This window comes from Zonotrichia leucophrys, chromosome 2 (assembly GCF_028769735.1).
Source record: "Zonotrichia leucophrys gambelii isolate GWCS_2022_RI chromosome 2, RI_Zleu_2.0, whole genome shotgun sequence".
In the NCBI taxonomy this organism is placed as follows: domain Eukaryota; kingdom Metazoa; phylum Chordata; class Aves; order Passeriformes; family Passerellidae; genus Zonotrichia; species Zonotrichia leucophrys.
The window spans coordinates 64,488,577-64,506,324 of NC_088171.1; the positions used below are offsets into that span (position 1 = coordinate 64,488,577).

Below are 17,748 nucleotides of genomic sequence, written 5' to 3' on the forward strand. Positions count from 1 at the left end.
ACACATATAAAGAAAAATCTGGCTATCCCAAGAAATCATGTAACTGACTATACACAGAGGGCTGTCTGGTAGGCACAAAATAAACTAACTGAAATAGTATGATTTTTTCTCCCTCTAATATCCTTAATTTATAGTCACTGTCAGTATGACAACCAAGTAAGTGGAATGATTTCATGCATGATTTCATATCTCAATATTTCATTAATATTGAGATATTCTATATCCCCTTGTGCAGCAGACAGTTTCTATCACTTACTTTGTATTAGGGCAACAGAGTAAGGCATCTCAAATGAGGCCTGGAGCAGTAACCATTCCCTCAAACCAGAGCTAAAACCTGGACTAACAGACTGTGACTATTGCCAGATCACCTCTTTCTCCTTACTGAAGTCTGGACATCACCAGTCGATGGGGAGGCAGAAGCACAAGCCTCTGATGGCATCCAAAACTGCCCCCAAAAATGCATATGAAAACACATATTGGAAGCTTGGCTAGAACAACAGTACCAAACAAAACATATGATGCTAATCCAAGTGTTACAACAAATTGTCCATTGTAGCAGGAAAACAGAGAAACACAGCCCTGAAAAGGGATGAGAACAATACTGACTTAAAAATTGCTAAGGGTTCTTGTTAAGTGCACATTCTAGCATATTCATAAAGTAGGTTTTTTTGAAGGTAGGAAAAAATACGACAAAACAGGTTAACAAACTAAATGCAAATAGTAAGGAAAAATCAAAGATATAACCCAGAAGAAAGCTGAGCTAAGAAATGCACAAATATTTTGTGTGCATATGTGTGTGAAATTTAATATAATTCCTAATTCTTGGTATCTTGGATAACACCTGTCTGTTTTCCAGACCTGAGTTTCAGAAGTTTACTACTTTTTCACAAATGGATTCAGAAGGACTGTGGTCTCTTTTTCAGTGAAGTTCTGTCCTCCATCCCACACATGTTCCCACTGACTCCAACCAGCCTAAAGTTAACTATAAATACAATAGAAAGTCAAATACAAAGGTAGCTTGTTGCCTAATTTTTCCCTTTTTTTTCTGATGTGCTATTAGGCTATTCATAATGAATATAAAATACTTTTTTCTTTTTAATTAACAGGTAGTACAAACAAAGCCTCTAATATTTTACAAATCTAATTGATGCAAAATACTAGATGTGTTCCAGGTCTCTGGTTTCAGATCTTTATTACCAAATTCTGACTTCTTTTCATTCCATTAATGCTTTCAACAGGTTATTAAAAAGCACAGTCTTGCTAATTTACTGTAATGTTTAGGATACCTACTCTAAAGTTATGGAGGAAATCAATAAATTGATCAATCAACAAAAAGAAAGAGAAAAGTGACAAAACACATTTTGTTCTATTACTGTGGCAATTCTAAATGGTGTTTTAATTATTCATATAAATATCTCTAATGCATTAGTAAATGTGATGTATTGCACACCTACATTTTTTTTTCTTTTTAATTCTTGGAACCCAATTCAGGAATGTGGTTCCTTGCAGAAATACAAAGAAGGCCTCTGAATACTTTTTTTTAGTATTTGATTCTAAGTAGTCAAATGCTGTCCTGCTTTGGATCCACAATACCACAAGATTACTTACTCCACAGCACTCTCTGCTGAGAGCAGATCCATAGAGAAAGTCACATAATGTCACACAGCCCTGTAACACGCCACACAACACAGCCAGGGGGAAGAGGCACCTCTCCATCGCTCCTGCCATAGCCAACAGGCAAATTCCCAGCACTGCAGCTTGGAAGGGGAGGCAATCGTGTATATTAACATTCCACTGAGAAAACTAGGATGAAGCAATGAGCTAGTGAATATCCTTGGGAAGACATGTCAGGGTCTAAATTCTGGGCCTGCCTTGCCAAGCCCCTCCTCCTTTTTCAATGACATGTAAAATTCTGTGCACCTTCTGTATCCAGCACTCCAGGCAATGCCAGTCTCACTTATTCACAGCCACGTTCACTCTGCCTACCCAGTAGCTGCACTGAAGTAGTAAGTACCATCCTTGTCCCAGGAGAGACACCAACAGCACAAAGAAAGCTGCAAAGCCCATGAGTGATTCTGCGTAGAGGTGGAATTTTTCAAATTATGATAATGAGCTTCAAAAGAGAGTGCACAGAGCTGCACAGATACACTCCCTTTTTACGTCAGAAGGCACATAAAGGGTTGACTAACCTCTGCTGCTTATTTTATGTTATAATCTCACCCCTCCCTTATTTAGCAACTTCCTCCTTAAGCCCTGGCATCTCTTCTCCATTTCCCTCACAATCTTGGGGCCTTTTCCTCCCGAGATTATAATCTACTGGAAGTTCCCCCTCCCTGACCACTACCCACATCCCCGTCTTTGTTCTGGCTCCCTGCAGCGCTCAGTGTCTGGACAGGCTTCACATTCACTCCAGATTTTTTGCTCTCCTGCTCTTCAAAGCTTGTGAAGCAGGTCTTCATTCAGCTACCCTTGCCTGCCAGGATGGGGAGCAGTGCATGGAAACTGAAAAGAGCTCACAAGCACCAGGCGAGCAGACCTTTGCAACCAAAACCCAAAGTAGAAATGCTCACCGTGTGTCTTATTTAGTTCAAAGCCGAAATGTTTCTGTCTAGGATGTCTGTTTGTATCTCAAGTCACAGAGAAGCCATTAGTACCAATAATGTGTCATTACGGGGGCGTCAGCAGAGACTCTACAGCTAAGGTTAATTTGAGATGCATAATTTAAAGCAGAAATAAAATCCCTCCATTTCACACTTTAATGACTCAATTCAAATCATTCTTCAAATTTGACACAGCAGCTCTTAAGGGGACACTTGCATTTTTTTCATGTCCCTTTTTGGTTTTTTCTGGCCAATTTTAAGTAAAATACTTATCTAGTGCAGAAGTAAAATACACAGATCTTCCATTTACAACCACTTTAACCTGTCTTCCCCCTCACATTTCTTTTCAGCAGTTTCATACTTCGCACATTCACTCTGACACATTAGAATATGCATGATACAGGCCACTTCCGCAAGTTAAAAAAAACCAAACCCGTTCAGAGTTAAAATTTCACTCATTGTAACCCCAGGGATTTTGCCAAGAACAGCTGACAACACTGTTTATCTTAAACATACCACATCACTTAGGTAACAGTAGTACCCCCACAATTCTTTGTCCTTAGTATTTCCACTCTTGGCATCCTGCTAAAGTACATTAAATACATAATCCTTGGTTTTCAAACTGAGGCAAAGACAGAAGGATGCTGTGGTTTCAACAAGTGCTTCAAGCTGGTCCAAGTCTCCCAAATCACCAATAATTTGTTCTGTCAGGCTACTTCTCTCAGAACAGCTGATAAAACACAGAAATAATTAAGCAAAAACTCATCACAACATAATGAAGCAGCATGATAGTGAAATCTTCATGCTGCTGAGGATGCAACACCTCTCTATCAGACATCTCCTGTCAGTTGCTGTGGATTCTTCAATAAAGCTCACGTAATACTACAAAAATGTGTAGAAACATAGAATGACTTTTGTCATCTGACACAACTCTATTTTGTTCTGGACTTTCAAGAAATCACAGTTCAAGCACACAGACATTCTTTGGAGAGCTGCCCTCAATGCTAAAAATGGCCATGGAATTGCACAAGGCAGGGGGGAGGGGAGGGAAGAAAATTCCAAGAAAACTTTGACTCATCCATTGTAATTCCTCAGGTTTTTGGAGCAGAGAATGGAATGCCGTCAAGCTAAAATTGACAGAGCTATTTTCTGATCTCTAAGTGATGTCAATACTTCACAAATCCACAAGTGCTGGGAAAATTTTTCTCTGCAAAATTCTAAGAATGACTCTTAAAATTTGTTGGGTTGGGGGGGAACCCAGAGCTAAAAGAGGTACTTGAAATTAAACTCCTACGTAGGTATGTTTTTGAATACTGAGAGTATTAGGCTTCACAGCTTTTTGCTATCTGTGACTCAGACTTGCTGCCACAGGTGTCAAGTCATCAGGGACTTAACTGGAGCTCTGCAGAAACCTACTGCTTTGTGAATATTTTTTTTAACTATATGTTAAAAAATCATCCTCAAAGACAGACAAAAAGCAAGCTTTTCCACTCAGTAAAGACCTGAATCTTTCCAGTCACTAGATTTTACTGTCCTGTCACCTTTCACCTAGAAAAGCAGATTTTTCTGGTTTTCTGTTGTTTAATTCTTAAGGTTTTCAGAACAACATCATGTCCACCAGGGTTTTCAGAACAACACAATGTCAACCAAATCTAACAGGCAAAACAGCTTCAATAAAGTTCTGAGAATAACATATCTACTCTGGCACGCCAACACACTATTTTTAATTGAAGCTCATTAAAGATGTAATAGAAGAAAAATTATATTCACTTCCAGCACTGTTCCATCAATGCAGTGAGATAATCATGCTGCTGTACCATACATAAAGCAATATTTATGAGTAGTGGTTTAGGTAATTTAATGGAAAGGCAGAAAGCAATGATTCATTCCTTGTTCTATCTGTTGCTGAAAAATTACTTTTGCCAATTGCAGGGCCCAAGCAGGCACACAGAGAGATTGCTTTCAAATGTTAGTAAAACAGAGACCTGGAAAATGAAAAGAGACAAGTCAGTTGAAATGCCGAACAAAAGGAAAAAAAATCTGGATTACAGATGAGAATTACTTTACAGAGCAGCATACAAATGCAGGCCTCTAAAGTAATTTAAACCAAATGCAGATTGAGACTGAAGTCATTTAGTGAGTCAGCACAGTAATAGGACACTAAAATTACAAGTGAGAAAAGTGCAATCCTTTTCATATAGCACACTCTATTTTATTCCAAATTTTCCCGAAAACAAATTAATTGTATCCTTTGTGTTGTACCTTCTCGTTTCCTTTGGACTCAACCTCTACCTTCCAGAAAGAAATTAATTTCATGCAGGCTGACTAGTTGTGAGCTCTGATGTCTAGGACTTGAATTTCCCTTTCACAAAAGTTTCATCTCCAGACCATGACCACATTAATAAACAATCATTGGCATGAACACTACTGACCCTCTTCCAAGTTATGATTACTTTCCTCTGAAAATTCTTTCTTTTTTTTTTTAAATTAACAGTTAAAACCAAAGCTGCAGAGAATCATTAAAACTTCTGCCTCCCAGATTCTGCCATCCCAGAGGTTTCAATCACCTAGAGCCGGGTACAGATGGGGACTTCAGTGCTAAATATACCCCCTATCAGTCAAAGAAAGGCTTTGCTTTCTATCTGCTTCAAATATTTTTTAAAACCATAACAGTTTTTAAACTTAAAAAGCAATCTTCATCTCGTTCTTGCCTCATACTTTCAAAAAAATGTAATTCTGTGAAAGCCACAACAATTGCTTGTTCAATAGAGACTGCTACTCTCTGAAATGCTTTCTCAGATAGATTTGTATGGACATACGTGGGAGAAATGAATACTCCAAAAATATCCACAACAGATAACAAGTAGCATCTAGAAACAACAAAAAGAAACAAAAAAAAAGAAAAGAAAAAGAAAGTCCTCCAAATGCAGCCCAAATTGGAACAAATGCCTACAGTAGCAACAGCACAGGAAGAGCAAAATGTTATTGTACATTACTGGCCTGCAGCCCACAATTACAAAAAATACTGCAGTATTCCACAGTAACAGCATAAAATATTATCATTTCAAACAAGCAGCTGCAGCACCCTGCCCACAGCAGCCACGTCGCAGAGAGCCAGGGGAGGAGAGGGCTGCCAAAGGACTCCCCACTGCAGAGGGAGAGTGGGCTATGGGGTTGGTGAACCCTTGGGATGCCTTCTCCTGACACCCACGGCTCCATCAGGGCACAAAAACCACTGCTCAGCAGCAAAATGCTCCCACATGGGCTCCAGCTGCTGAGCCCTCCAGCAGAAGGGAATCATGATGCTCACTCTGCACTATCCCTCTTGCTGTAGATTGCCTTCTGCCAAATCTTTGCAATTTTCACATTGTCTTGGATTCAATAAAATCTCCCCCATCCCAGCTCCCCTGCACTAATGCCTGTGGTACCCAGCCCCCTGTAACAGCCAGCCAGCAGGTCTGAACAGTGGCCTAGCCAGGGGCTCCCAGAGCAGAGGTTGGCATACAGTGCCATTGTGATGGCTACCATTCCCCTCCCCAGACAGTGAGCAGCAGCTCCACTACAGGGCAGCAAAAGGGGAGAAAACACGCACACAAGTTTATCAGCTATCTTATGTTGACTGCTGTACCCAAGGATGGCCAGCACAGAGGGCAGTCCCACTACAGCAAACAAAAAACCACAAAAATTAACAAGTTAGTCCATCTGCTCACTGGCATGCATTGCACACTAATGAACAACCCTAAGCAGGAATAACATCTACCAAATTTGGGTTCTGCATGGATCATAAAAAAAGACCATCTAAGAAGTTACATGTTTTCTGCAAACTTAATGTACTTGCAGAACAAGCAATCAGAGGGAAAAGCAAAGCAGAAACCCTAACTAATGCAGGTTCAGCTAACCAGTTTCAGCTGAGACGGAGTTAATTTTCTTCCTAGTAGCTTGTAAGTTTTGTGGGTCTTGGATTTAGCATGAGAATAATGTTAATAACATACTCATGTTTTAGTTGCTCAGTAGTCAACGACTTTGCATTTTCCCAGTTCTGCTGGCAAGGAGGTACACAAGAAGCTGGGAGGGAGCATGACCCAAACTGGCCAAAGGGATATTCCATACAATAGAGCATCCTGCTCAATCTGTCAGCTGGGGGAGTTGTCCAGGAGGGGCTGATGGCTGCTTGGGGACAGGCTGGGTATCAGTCACTGGCTGGTGAGCAGCTATGCTGTGTATCACTTGTCTTTCTCACATTTTATTTCTCTTTATCTTCTGGTTGCCTCCCTTTTCATTACATCATCATAATCATCATTACCACTACTGTTGTACCTCCACTTACCCATCCCACTGTGGGGGTACAGGGAGTGAGTAGCTACATAGTACTTGATTGTCATCTGGGGTCAAGCCATGACACTCGTGCTTCCTGTACAGCCTGCAAATAGTACAGATTCTCCAGACAAAACTGCAAAGCCTGAGCTGTGCCTCAGCTACCAATTCCACCTCAGGTATTTGGCCCACTGTCCAACAAGCCTGAAATTAAGTTTGAAATACACAAACACTGTTGGGGCACCTTTTAGAGATATTCAAACCATGATGAAAACTGTTTCTCATGCAGCCAACCAGAGATATGTTTCCAGGAGGGAGCAAATTAACTGCCATACCTAAATACTTCCCAGTTCACCTGCACTTCTCATCTTTCCCACACCAGATTTCTCTGCCAAATACAAAGGAGACTGTACTGTATATATGTGCAATATATATGCAATAAACTGCAGTAATATATGCACTAGATTGAAATACTGTATCCTCATAAGCAATTCATTGGATGAAGGATTCAAAGTCCCACAGGGAGTACTGCAAATACACATTAAGTCTCTGGGTGCTGGATTTGACTCTCTGACGTACGTAACAGATGTGTAAAGTAACACATAACCAGATGCCTCTCTAGTGCATGCACAGCTAGAGACTAAAAAGCCCTAAAATGTTGTGTCCAAGGGCAAAAGAAAAGGGAGAGCATAAAAACAGAACCACATATCTAGCAAGAAATGAAAAATTTGGGCCTTATGGACTTCTTGTCTACAATGCTGAAATTTTTCATGTCTGTAATTCAGCTATGGTATCTCAAGAGAGGACTTTTCAGGAGGTAGCAGTCCAGTCACTGGGGCCTGATTTGTTCCATGCCAGGGTGATAAATAATTTCTTGATGTCTTTGGAATTTCAGGATCCTACTTCCAAAGCCTCCAGTGTGATTTCAAAGACCTCCATCCAGAAGAGTGGTCTAACTCCATAGAAGAAAAAAAAATACTCAGAAAAAAAAGCATTTGGCTGTATAACAGTCACCACCACAGAGGCCTTTCTTCTTTCCCTAAGTTGGTGTGTCCTGGCCACAGTGGCTAGGAGAAAATAGCTGCTCTGCTTTTGCAATAACCTTCTAAGGCAGAGGAGAATGGTGGGTGAGAAAAAGTCAAAAACTTGTTTAAAAGCCTCAGTTTAAAATTTCTGGCTACTCCCATTTCATGAAGTAACTTAAAACCACTCTCCGCTAGAAACTGTGTGAACCACTGACTTCAGCTCTGGATCCTGCCTTTTGCAAAGCTGCTGGTGGGCTTGGATCTAAGGCTTTGGTTCAAGCTCTTATGTACTCCATACTGAAATTAACTATACTATACATCCTTTACAATAAATAGCCTCACAGTGAGGACGGACAGGATCGGCACAGTTCATTTTTCCATCACTCTTTTGAAAGTTTAGGGAAAGCACTGGAAACATTACAGCTTTTGAATATTTTGCCTTATGTGGTTTACAGGCAGCATAGTCAATGGCTGTGCAAGTTTCACCCATTTTCCTGGGACATGCAGTGTGACAGTGTGAGTCCCAGGCAGTGCCCACCAGAGCAGAGCAGAAGGGGCACGGTGGCACTGGCACGGCCACATCTCGCCACAGTGCTGCCCTGCACTGTGCCACTGCACTCTCCTGCCTCCATGCACTGAAGGTCTCCCTTCTCTGTCCTCACCACCTCCTCTTTACAAAGGCTCACACACACATACTGAAACAAAAGAATAATTTTATTATGTGCTTGGCAGCCTATGCACTTTCCTTCTGATTCACAATAGCGGCACCCCATTGAAAAGATCCATATACAGGAGGTGGGGAAAAAAAAATCTTAAGTCTCTAGCAAGCACACATATTATCAAAGCCTCACTTCCACTTAACACAAGTTGCTTTGGGATCTAATGCAGTTGATTAGAGGGGAAAATACAAACAAACAAACAAAGTCTTCTTCCATTAGCCAGGGGAGGGGGTGGGGAAATCGAACCAGTGCCATCTTTGTTGAAGAGCTCCACAAAACTAATGGTTCAGGAGAGCTGAGGAGCATGGTCAGGGGACAATTTGTGACTGATCACTGCCATCTGAACATGGCATGCTGACAGCTGAACGAAGAGCAAAACAAAAAAGGCATGTGTTTAATCTGGGCAGGCTCGGTCCCCTGTGTTCACTCCCAGTGCAAAATACAAAGCAGGAGAGAGTCAGTCTCTCTGCCTGCTCAGCTCAGCGCCCACATAGCTCCCTGGCATATACCACAGGACCTTCTCCATGCACACAAATGGGGACATTATTTCTCCACATGCTGAAAAAAATAAGAAAGGAGAAGGATAGTGGTACAATTTAATATATCCTAATATGGATCTTTTGGCACCAAAGAGGTTCCCTCAAATACTCTGACAATGAGCTCCTGCACTCTGTGATACAAAAAAAGCTAAAAACAACCTCAACGATTTTCTGAGCGTAACACAGAGCTGATAAAATTACTATAAAGGCCACACAGATGCTACAAAATACCTCTTCCTGAACTTCAACATGCGCTTCCTCAGAGAGCAACAAGAAGGCAATTGTGAAAGGAAAATCATGCGCCTTATCCTGGCCTGACATCAATGAAAAGAAGGCAGCAATAAAAACATTTTGATTTATGCTCCACAGAACCAAGAAGGAATGCTTGCCTCCAAGAGAGTGGGATGGACAGAAAGCAAAGGTAGGCTGAGGGTGATCACACAACGGAGCATTTCTCTCTCACTGGTTTGGCCAAGACTGTCACCTGAACCTGAAACAGGGCTTGTCCCAGAGAGAAAGGCATTACCTGACCTCAGCCTTCAAACAGGTTTGCACTAATACCTCATTTCACAACTACAAAAAGTGCCTGCTGAAAGGGTTCTGTATTCCTGTTTGGGATCACAGTCCCTAGTGCAAGACCTGCACATGAAAAGGAGTTGGCTACACTGATTTGAAAAACTTTTGACCTGTTCAGAAAAATCAGTACAAATACCTACAGGACCACTACAATCTCCCAAGCAATGGCCCCTGTTCACTGACCAGAAAGGAAATATTTAGCTCCCTGCAGTGGGCCTGTTGATTTCAAAAGAAACTTAATAGCTCTGTTCCTACAAAGCAAAATACAGAGCAATCACCAGGGTTCGGCTACGCTCTCCTCTCCTCTGAAATCTGGTAAGCAACATATGCCTGCAAATGCCACTTGCCAAAAGGTTTTAATTCTCTGCACATTTGTGGGAATGTATACTCTGCTTCTTTCAAATTACATGTGTCTTTTTGATTCTGCAGATTCCTTACAGCAGTTTTGTCTCTTTCAGCACAATTGTGGGGCAGAAGAGAATAAATAATTTAAAATTTTTATTTAAGGAAGATGCTGGTGTTTTTTAGCGTTCATTTATGCAACATTTTCATTGGTTAAAAGTTTTACAACTGTAGTATTTTCTCCTTACTAGATTCAAGTTTGATTCTTTTCTAATGAGAAATGAAAAGAAAACAAACAAACAAAAAATAAGACTACAGGGAAAAGGTGAGCTTCTCCTTGTGCCTTGTCATTGTCTTTATTAAAAAAAATTAACTCTGACAACACAATTCAGCCTCAGCCAGGGAACTTTTAGTTCAGTTGCTATTCAAATATCCATGTGCAATATGCAACTCTAGTTATGAAAGGGGACATTATTTTCTTTATATGTTAAACTCCATTTGTTCAAAGGCACACTGATGAAGCAATTAAGGCAGATGTATTGTTAAAGCTGGAATAGAATTCACAGGCTCTGCTAAGAAGTTTGGTATTTCAATGAGGTGTTTAAACATAAAAAATGAGAACTATGTATTTAATATAAAAATATCACTTAAGAATGCTGCAAAATCAGATTACTCATGACATATCACCAACAGTAAGAGATTAGTATATGCATTTTTCTGACTGGGTGTTGTATGTTCTTCAATAGTTCCCATATGATATAGATTCCAAACTAGGAAATATTTAGGCTCATGCCTAACTTTCAGAAAGAATAGCCTCATTGATTTAAATAGGGTCTAACCCTTATAAATGTCAGAATGATTGCCAGTTTGTGGGACTGGAACTCATGGGACTCATTTTCAAAAAGATAAGTGCATTACGTATTTTTACTGCTGTTTCTGGGTTTGCCGTTACCGTTCTCTCCCTCCCTCTCCTGCCTGTTTTTATTGCCTTCAACAACAATATCATGACACTCCAAGGTAAATAATGATTAATTTAATTACAAACTAACTGTAACTTATGACAAGACCCTTCAATCACTTACCTCAAATCATGAGTGTTTCAAGATGCAATTGTTAATCTCCTTTTCTCTCCCCTCTCACAGGAGATGTTGCAGACTTTTTTTTCTGGTATTTTGCATTAAAACTCTTTCCCTGTGCTCCAGGATCTTAAACAAAAACAAAAAAAGAAACACTCAGAATGAAAACGTCATTTCAAGCAATTGGTGGGCGGCTCAGGGGAAATCCCTGACCTTTTTTGAATGTATGTTTCATTATCTAAAGCAAGTGTGGTAACTTCCTCCAGCAACAGCTCTTCTGTGAGCTGTACTTAAAAAATAAAATTAAAAAAGACCCAAGTGAACAAAAAAAAAAAAAAAAAAAAAAACCAAAAAAAACCCCACTGGTTTAGATCACTCAAAACCATGACATTTTAAAAATCCATAAGATAAGCACACTACAAAGTATTCATTTAAAGCACAATCCAGGATATACCAGACTCCACAAATTTATGACAGTGAAAATTGAAGAAAACCCAGAACACAAACCAGAAGAAAAATCATTATGTAAAGCATTAAACTGCTACCCAGTTTTATTCCTGCAATCACTGTTACTATCACTAATAGAACATATACAGCCCTCTCCCTCAGTCTTCACTGAGTTCCTGTAGTATTTCTGTAGTAGCAGCGTGGGGGAAGTAGTAGCCGTGCTGGAGAAGCAATGCAGCATTAGCACTACAAAACCCAGCCCAGCTGTCGAGGGAGGAAGGAAGGGAGGAGGAGCGACAAAGTAGATGAGTTCAGTGTAACTGGCAGGTCTCTAATACAATCAATTTTGACATTTTCTACCATCACCAAAAAAGGTCTGAAGGCTTTTGACTTTTCAGCGAGTGCTGCTACCGAGAACAGTTTCTCACCGCCCCCTGTTTCACCCTCCTCCCTCTCCCGTACCTGCAGCAAGGCTTGGCCAAGGGCCAGCTGAGTACGTAAGACTCCAAACCAGGCTCTGTCAGCAGGAAAACACTGCCAGCCAGTGCAGAGTTCACGTTCCCTCTGAGAGCGTGGTCTTGCATTTGCATGGCCTCTCTGGATTACAAACATCCCAGCTATTTCTCTATGAACAATTTTTAGGACCAACAACCACATTCATTTTTGCTCTGTAAAAAGGCTGAAAGAAACTGTTCCCAGGGTTACACCTGTGGCTACCCCCACTGAAGCCAACAAATTTACACAACATGACAAAGAGAGGATTTGACCTTGTGTGCACGTAAGCCAGAACACTTTGATTTTCTGCCTTGGCTAGAACAGACAGGTCTGAATAATTTTCCCCTTGCTTTTAATTAAGAAATTAAGACAATATTCACAGCCTTCTGTGGCTTTATATACCTCAAAAAAGACAACTTTTCCAAAACTGGTCAAAAATTCAAAAAGTACAGCTTTCTTCACCACAGTGCATTCCCCCACACACCCTGGAGGAGAACAACCCAAAACTTGAAGCAGACCACAACACACAAATAAGGGGGACCTTGACACCTGTACAAAGGCTGTGCCTATGTCACCACTCCCCAAAGCTGCTTATTGTACAAAATACTCAAGCTGGGCCCCTACTCCACCATGCTACTTCCCTTGACAGGGTGCTGCCTCTTCCTTCAAGGAGCCTGCTCTCACTCTACACCAGTCAAGGCTGCAGGAGCCAAGCCTACCACTTGCAGGAAGCAGACAAAGTCCTCTAAATCTGTGACACACGTCCAGAGAAGGCTGCAAGTTCAAAGTGAAATGAGGACAGTCTGTCCATGACTCATGCTACCTAGAAACCCTTCTTAATTTAAGAAAAAGTGTTAAAGGGATTTTCTTACAGAGCATCACCCTGCCGAATCAACTAGGTTCTGCCTCTCATTTTTTTCCTGAACTCAAATACAAGGTGGCCAAAGATCAAAATCAGCATTAAATCCTCCCTTTCTCACTTTACATACTTACATTTTAATGCTCTGTTTAAAGAGTCAAATAAAACTGTTTGATGGACAGATTCCCAGCTATCCTCCACGCTTTTTTGCATGACCTATGGGCAAATGCTATGTGACACTTCCTGAAAGGCTGAAATAGCTCTGAATGACACTTGAGCTTCTATAGTACAACTACAGCATGAGTGTTTGGCTCCTAATGCACACTGTCACTTAACCCAAAATTTCCCCTGCCCCTGTCTCTACAACAAAAATAAGAGCACTCCCCCATCTCAGAGGACTGATGTAAGGAACAGAACACCCATGCTGATTTAGTGGACAACCTGGAAAGAAGGAGAAAATTATAGAAAGTTACTGATCTCTTAACTCAGACTAAAACTTCACATACCCAGAAAAAGACCCTGCAAACCAAAATAAGGAGTGAGTCATCAGCCTGCCCCTCTGAAACCATTTTGCTGGATAGTCATTTCACTAGTACAACTCTCTTCTCCAGGGTGCTCCCAGCAAGCGTGGGGGACACTGAATGGATTCACTGTATTCACACAACAGCTTTACAGCTGCTGAAAAAAGGCCTATTGTAGGCTTGCATTTTACTATCTCAAGTAGCATACATAAAGTTGCTGTACAGCTTCCATTACCCATCTGATCCTTACAGAAACAGGAGCAACAAATCAGGGTTTGTCAAAAGAAAACAAATGTAACTGCGATGGAGGAAATAGTCTGGTTTTCAAAAAAAAAACAGAAGTAACAATTTATATATCAGAGGATAAAACACTAAAAATTCAGTGTCGCAAAAATACTTGAAACTCATTCTGCCATCCTTTTTTTGTTACAAAATAATATCTGTGAGCCAAATTCAAATTTCCCCATCAGAAAGGAGCATTATGCCTGCCATACATCTATGCACTTCCTGCAAGTCATGAGATGCACATGGCTTGCACCTCCATGCATTTATAATATTTTCTCAGTAACCAAAATAGTATCAAAACCAACAGTGAACTCTTAGAATTGTTGGGTCACACTTTACAAAGACTGACTCAATAGCCAGATAATCCTGGACTTTGCAAAACATGTGAGTAGATCTGACAGCCCCTTCATAGTGTCTGTGGAGTCAGGGAAAAAGGACAGTCCTGAATCAGGCTGGGAATTCCTCCCAGCATTTGACTACTCCACTCTCCCCCTTCTGGAGAAATGAATGCAGCTTCAAACAAATTACAGGAATATCTTGTCAGCTCCTTCACTCTTGCCGGTGCAATAAATGAGGCGGTGCTTGGCTTCTCTAGCTCCCAGCAGAGGCAGGTCTGAAGTACAAATCCTCCTTCCTCCTCCCATACACACAGCATTAACCCTGCCAGCTGCAAAGATGCCAAATTGAGCCAGGGCTATCCAGCAGCCTATCCCAGCTGCAGCACACACTACTAGCAACCCGCAAGAATTAAATGATGGTTGTTCAGCACACATCTCCTCAAAACACAGCACTTCCCTCAAAAGCAACGAGATTGGACAAAAGTTACAAGATCAATTTCTCTGCCTTCTGGCTTCAGAACCATAGGAACACAACAGGTGCTGTGCTGCTCTGCGCTCAAAGGCAGAAATATTTTGCTTTTTAGTGAGAGCTGAGAAAGGCACTACCCCTTGCTTGCCAGCTTGGGACTATAAGAAACTACCAAGAGAATAGCAGTCTGATAAAACACCAGCAGTAGAACGCCTCTTTTCCCCCAGTCTTCCTTCATTTCACAGTGGGGCCTCTTTCAAAAGGCCGATGGAGCTGAATGGACTGAGATGATTTTCCATTCTAGGTAAACTGCACGTACGCTATGTCAGCATGACTTGACTGTGATCAAAACTGATGAAAAACCACAGCAATGGAAACAAAGACTCAAGTAAAGAGAGAAATTAAACCTCAAGACAAGCTACACAGAAAGACTCCTCTCTTATTTCTGGATTTGTATAGGCTTACCTACCTCCAAGCCTGGGGGGCAGACAAGACTGCCAGCCTCCCTTGCCATCCCCAGGGCAAGCAGTTCTGGGGTGGGCCTGGGCAAAAGTAGTACTAGTGCACGTGACAGGACTGAGCCAAGGCCAGTTGAGAACAGTGGATTGCTAAAATGTGATCTCATTTTGGAATGAGCTGTGAGGGATGAAGAAATCACAGCACCAGGCTCTCTGCACACCTCTCACCATGGGGACAGGAACTCTTCCTCCCAGATCTCACAGGAATGGACCTGCTACTCTCCCTTGCCTCTGCCAAGGGTCTGGCAGGCTCAGACACACGTTCCTACGTGCCATTTACTCCTTTTCTTGCCTTCTGCTCATAAGCACACACACACCATGAACTCCTCTCTTTTCTTAACAGCCAAAGTGACTTTATTGCATGATTTTTGGACTAGAACTACCAGCCCACGCTCACTGCCCCCATGCCTTGATGCCACCTGTTTATCATTACAAGGTGACACAGAGCCATGCTCTCCCCCACTTACCCTGAGGCGTGTCATGTCTTTCCAAGTCATAAAGCCCCAGTCTCATCAGGTGCTGACCTCAGGCTCTCCCTGGCACCCTAAGTGCCGCCTTTATCCCAGCATGAAGGTCTGAGAGAGACAGACTGCATCACAAGTCAGTGGCTTCATCCCTTGGCAGCAACCCTGCCAGATGACTGCCTGTGCTCAGAGGCACAGCCCTCCTTGGCTCAAGACCTCTGAAAACAAGGAATGCCAGTGGATGCAGAGCTGAATACCCTCCACCCACTCTTCCACTGGCCAAGCTGCTCTGAACAGTAACCCTGTAAAAGTTCAGCGTGTTGCCCACAAAAAGCAGCAGGCAGGCATGCCTCTGCTGAAGAGCACATACATTCTAAAAAGAGATGTTAAGAAAATAAAATATGGTGTGATATTCAATGTGCAGATACATTCTAGTTTCTTCAAATAAGGGCTCTAGAAAAACAATAGAAATCCCATGTTGTTTGGAACAGATGGGCCTCGTATTTTTTTCCTATTGCCGTCTGCTTTACTTACTCATCTCACCTACCTTCTAGCTATATGAGGTTGTTTTTTGGGATCTAGTTCCTTTCTGCCATATAGAAAGATCTGAACAATCAATATTCCTTATACAAGCATGTATCTCCAGTGACAGAGAGTACAGGAGACATTCAGGACATTTCAAAAGAAACCTGTGATGACCTTTATTGCAGGAAACTTTGGAGGCCTTACCATAAGCTGTTTTTAGAATAGAAATTTGACTAAGCCACAACCAGCTCAGCACTACTGTGGTTTGGTCTTACTTTTTGAGAGTAGCAGGACTATGCCAGCAGCTAAGATCTTCCACGCAGAGGAAGAAATGTTGTCACCTGCCTGGATTCAGTGAGTTGGTTGGCCACAAAGATTGGTTGGTTTTTTTGTAGTCAAGCCTACTCTTTTAATCAACAAGAGACAGGAAACTGAGAAAAACAATGCTTTTCTGTAAGTCTACATTCAAACTTGTCTTCTGTAAAAAAAAAAAAAAAACCTGAAACACTGTACTCCTACTTCTGTCACCTCTACTTCTTCCTTTCCCTCAGCACAAGCCATAACATGAGCATTTCAGCAAATACCAGGTCTGGCTGTATGCTCCCTGGGCTGCCAGCTGTCAGATCCAGAAAGCAGGACTGTCACATCTGCCAGACCGGCTCTCACACCTACTGTCTCAGATAACATCATGTATTTTTCCACGTCATACTAGCAATAATATGACATTACACATCCCCTTCCCTGCCTCAGGACACACACCAAAAAGAGGCTGTACACCTTTAAATTAAGCATGCCCAGCCAGTCTTTGGATGGCTAAGAGCCTCAGCTGAGTGCAGTGTCTGTCTGAGCAGCCTCTGTGACTGAAGGTTACAAGCACTGTCCCCACATGCTCACATCAGCAGGTCAAACACCAGCCACTAGACACAAGTCATTACTGGTTAAGCATCTAACGTGCACTTGGCATTGTATAAGCTCCTTAAAGAAGATACGATCCTTTCAGTAGAAGATTTCTTCTTTCTAACTTCTCAAAACAGTCTTCCTTCTCAGAAGCCTACTCACATCAACCTTCCCCTTTCAGTAATAATTACAAAGAAAAGGGAAGAGAGAAAAAAATGAAAGAAAATTATTAAACCTGTTTCACTAACTGGCACAACTGTACACAATCACATCACTGAAATATGCCTCTCTTTCCATGCCTCCATCCCACTACATCCCTATAGGGCAAAGCTACCATCTGCTTTTGCTAGATCAGGAATGCAGTGTTTAAAGCAAGTCTCCAGGTAATCCATCCTGCCTGGACTTTCACTTCTATTGTGGGGTAGTCCTGCAGCACATGAACAAATCCCTCTTGCCAGGAATTAACTAGAAGCATCATGTTCCCCAGAGTGAGCAGCCAGCAGCACCAGACAGCTCAAAAGCAACCAGAAAACATGCCTGGTGCAAATCTCAGCATCCCACCACAGTTTTCACAGATACTCTCTCCAGTCGGTCCACACAACTTTTTAATGTAGGCATAATCATAAAAATCAAATATTCTGCTGTCATTCTTCATGCCACCAAATTAGAAGATATTATTATATTCCATTATAATATTGCAACAGTGGAATACTGACAAGCAGCAAGAGCATCTTGAAGT

General features: G+C 41.7%; 1 protein-coding gene across 10 annotated transcripts in view; it reads right to left on the minus strand.

Moving 5' to 3' along the window:
• Window positions 1–17,748, minus strand: part of ATXN1 (ataxin 1) — a 334,709-nt gene that overhangs the window by 143,727 nt on the left and 173,234 nt on the right. For 9 of the 10 annotated variants that reach the window (XM_064705220.1, XM_064705217.1, XM_064705222.1 and 6 more), the window contains one exon: window positions 11,198–11,320. The exons of the other annotated variant lie outside the window; for it this stretch is intronic. The gene's annotated coding sequence lies outside the window, so the exon portion shown is untranslated. The remainder of the gene's footprint in view (window positions 1–11,197; window positions 11,321–17,748) is intronic. 10 annotated transcript variants of the gene reach the window in all.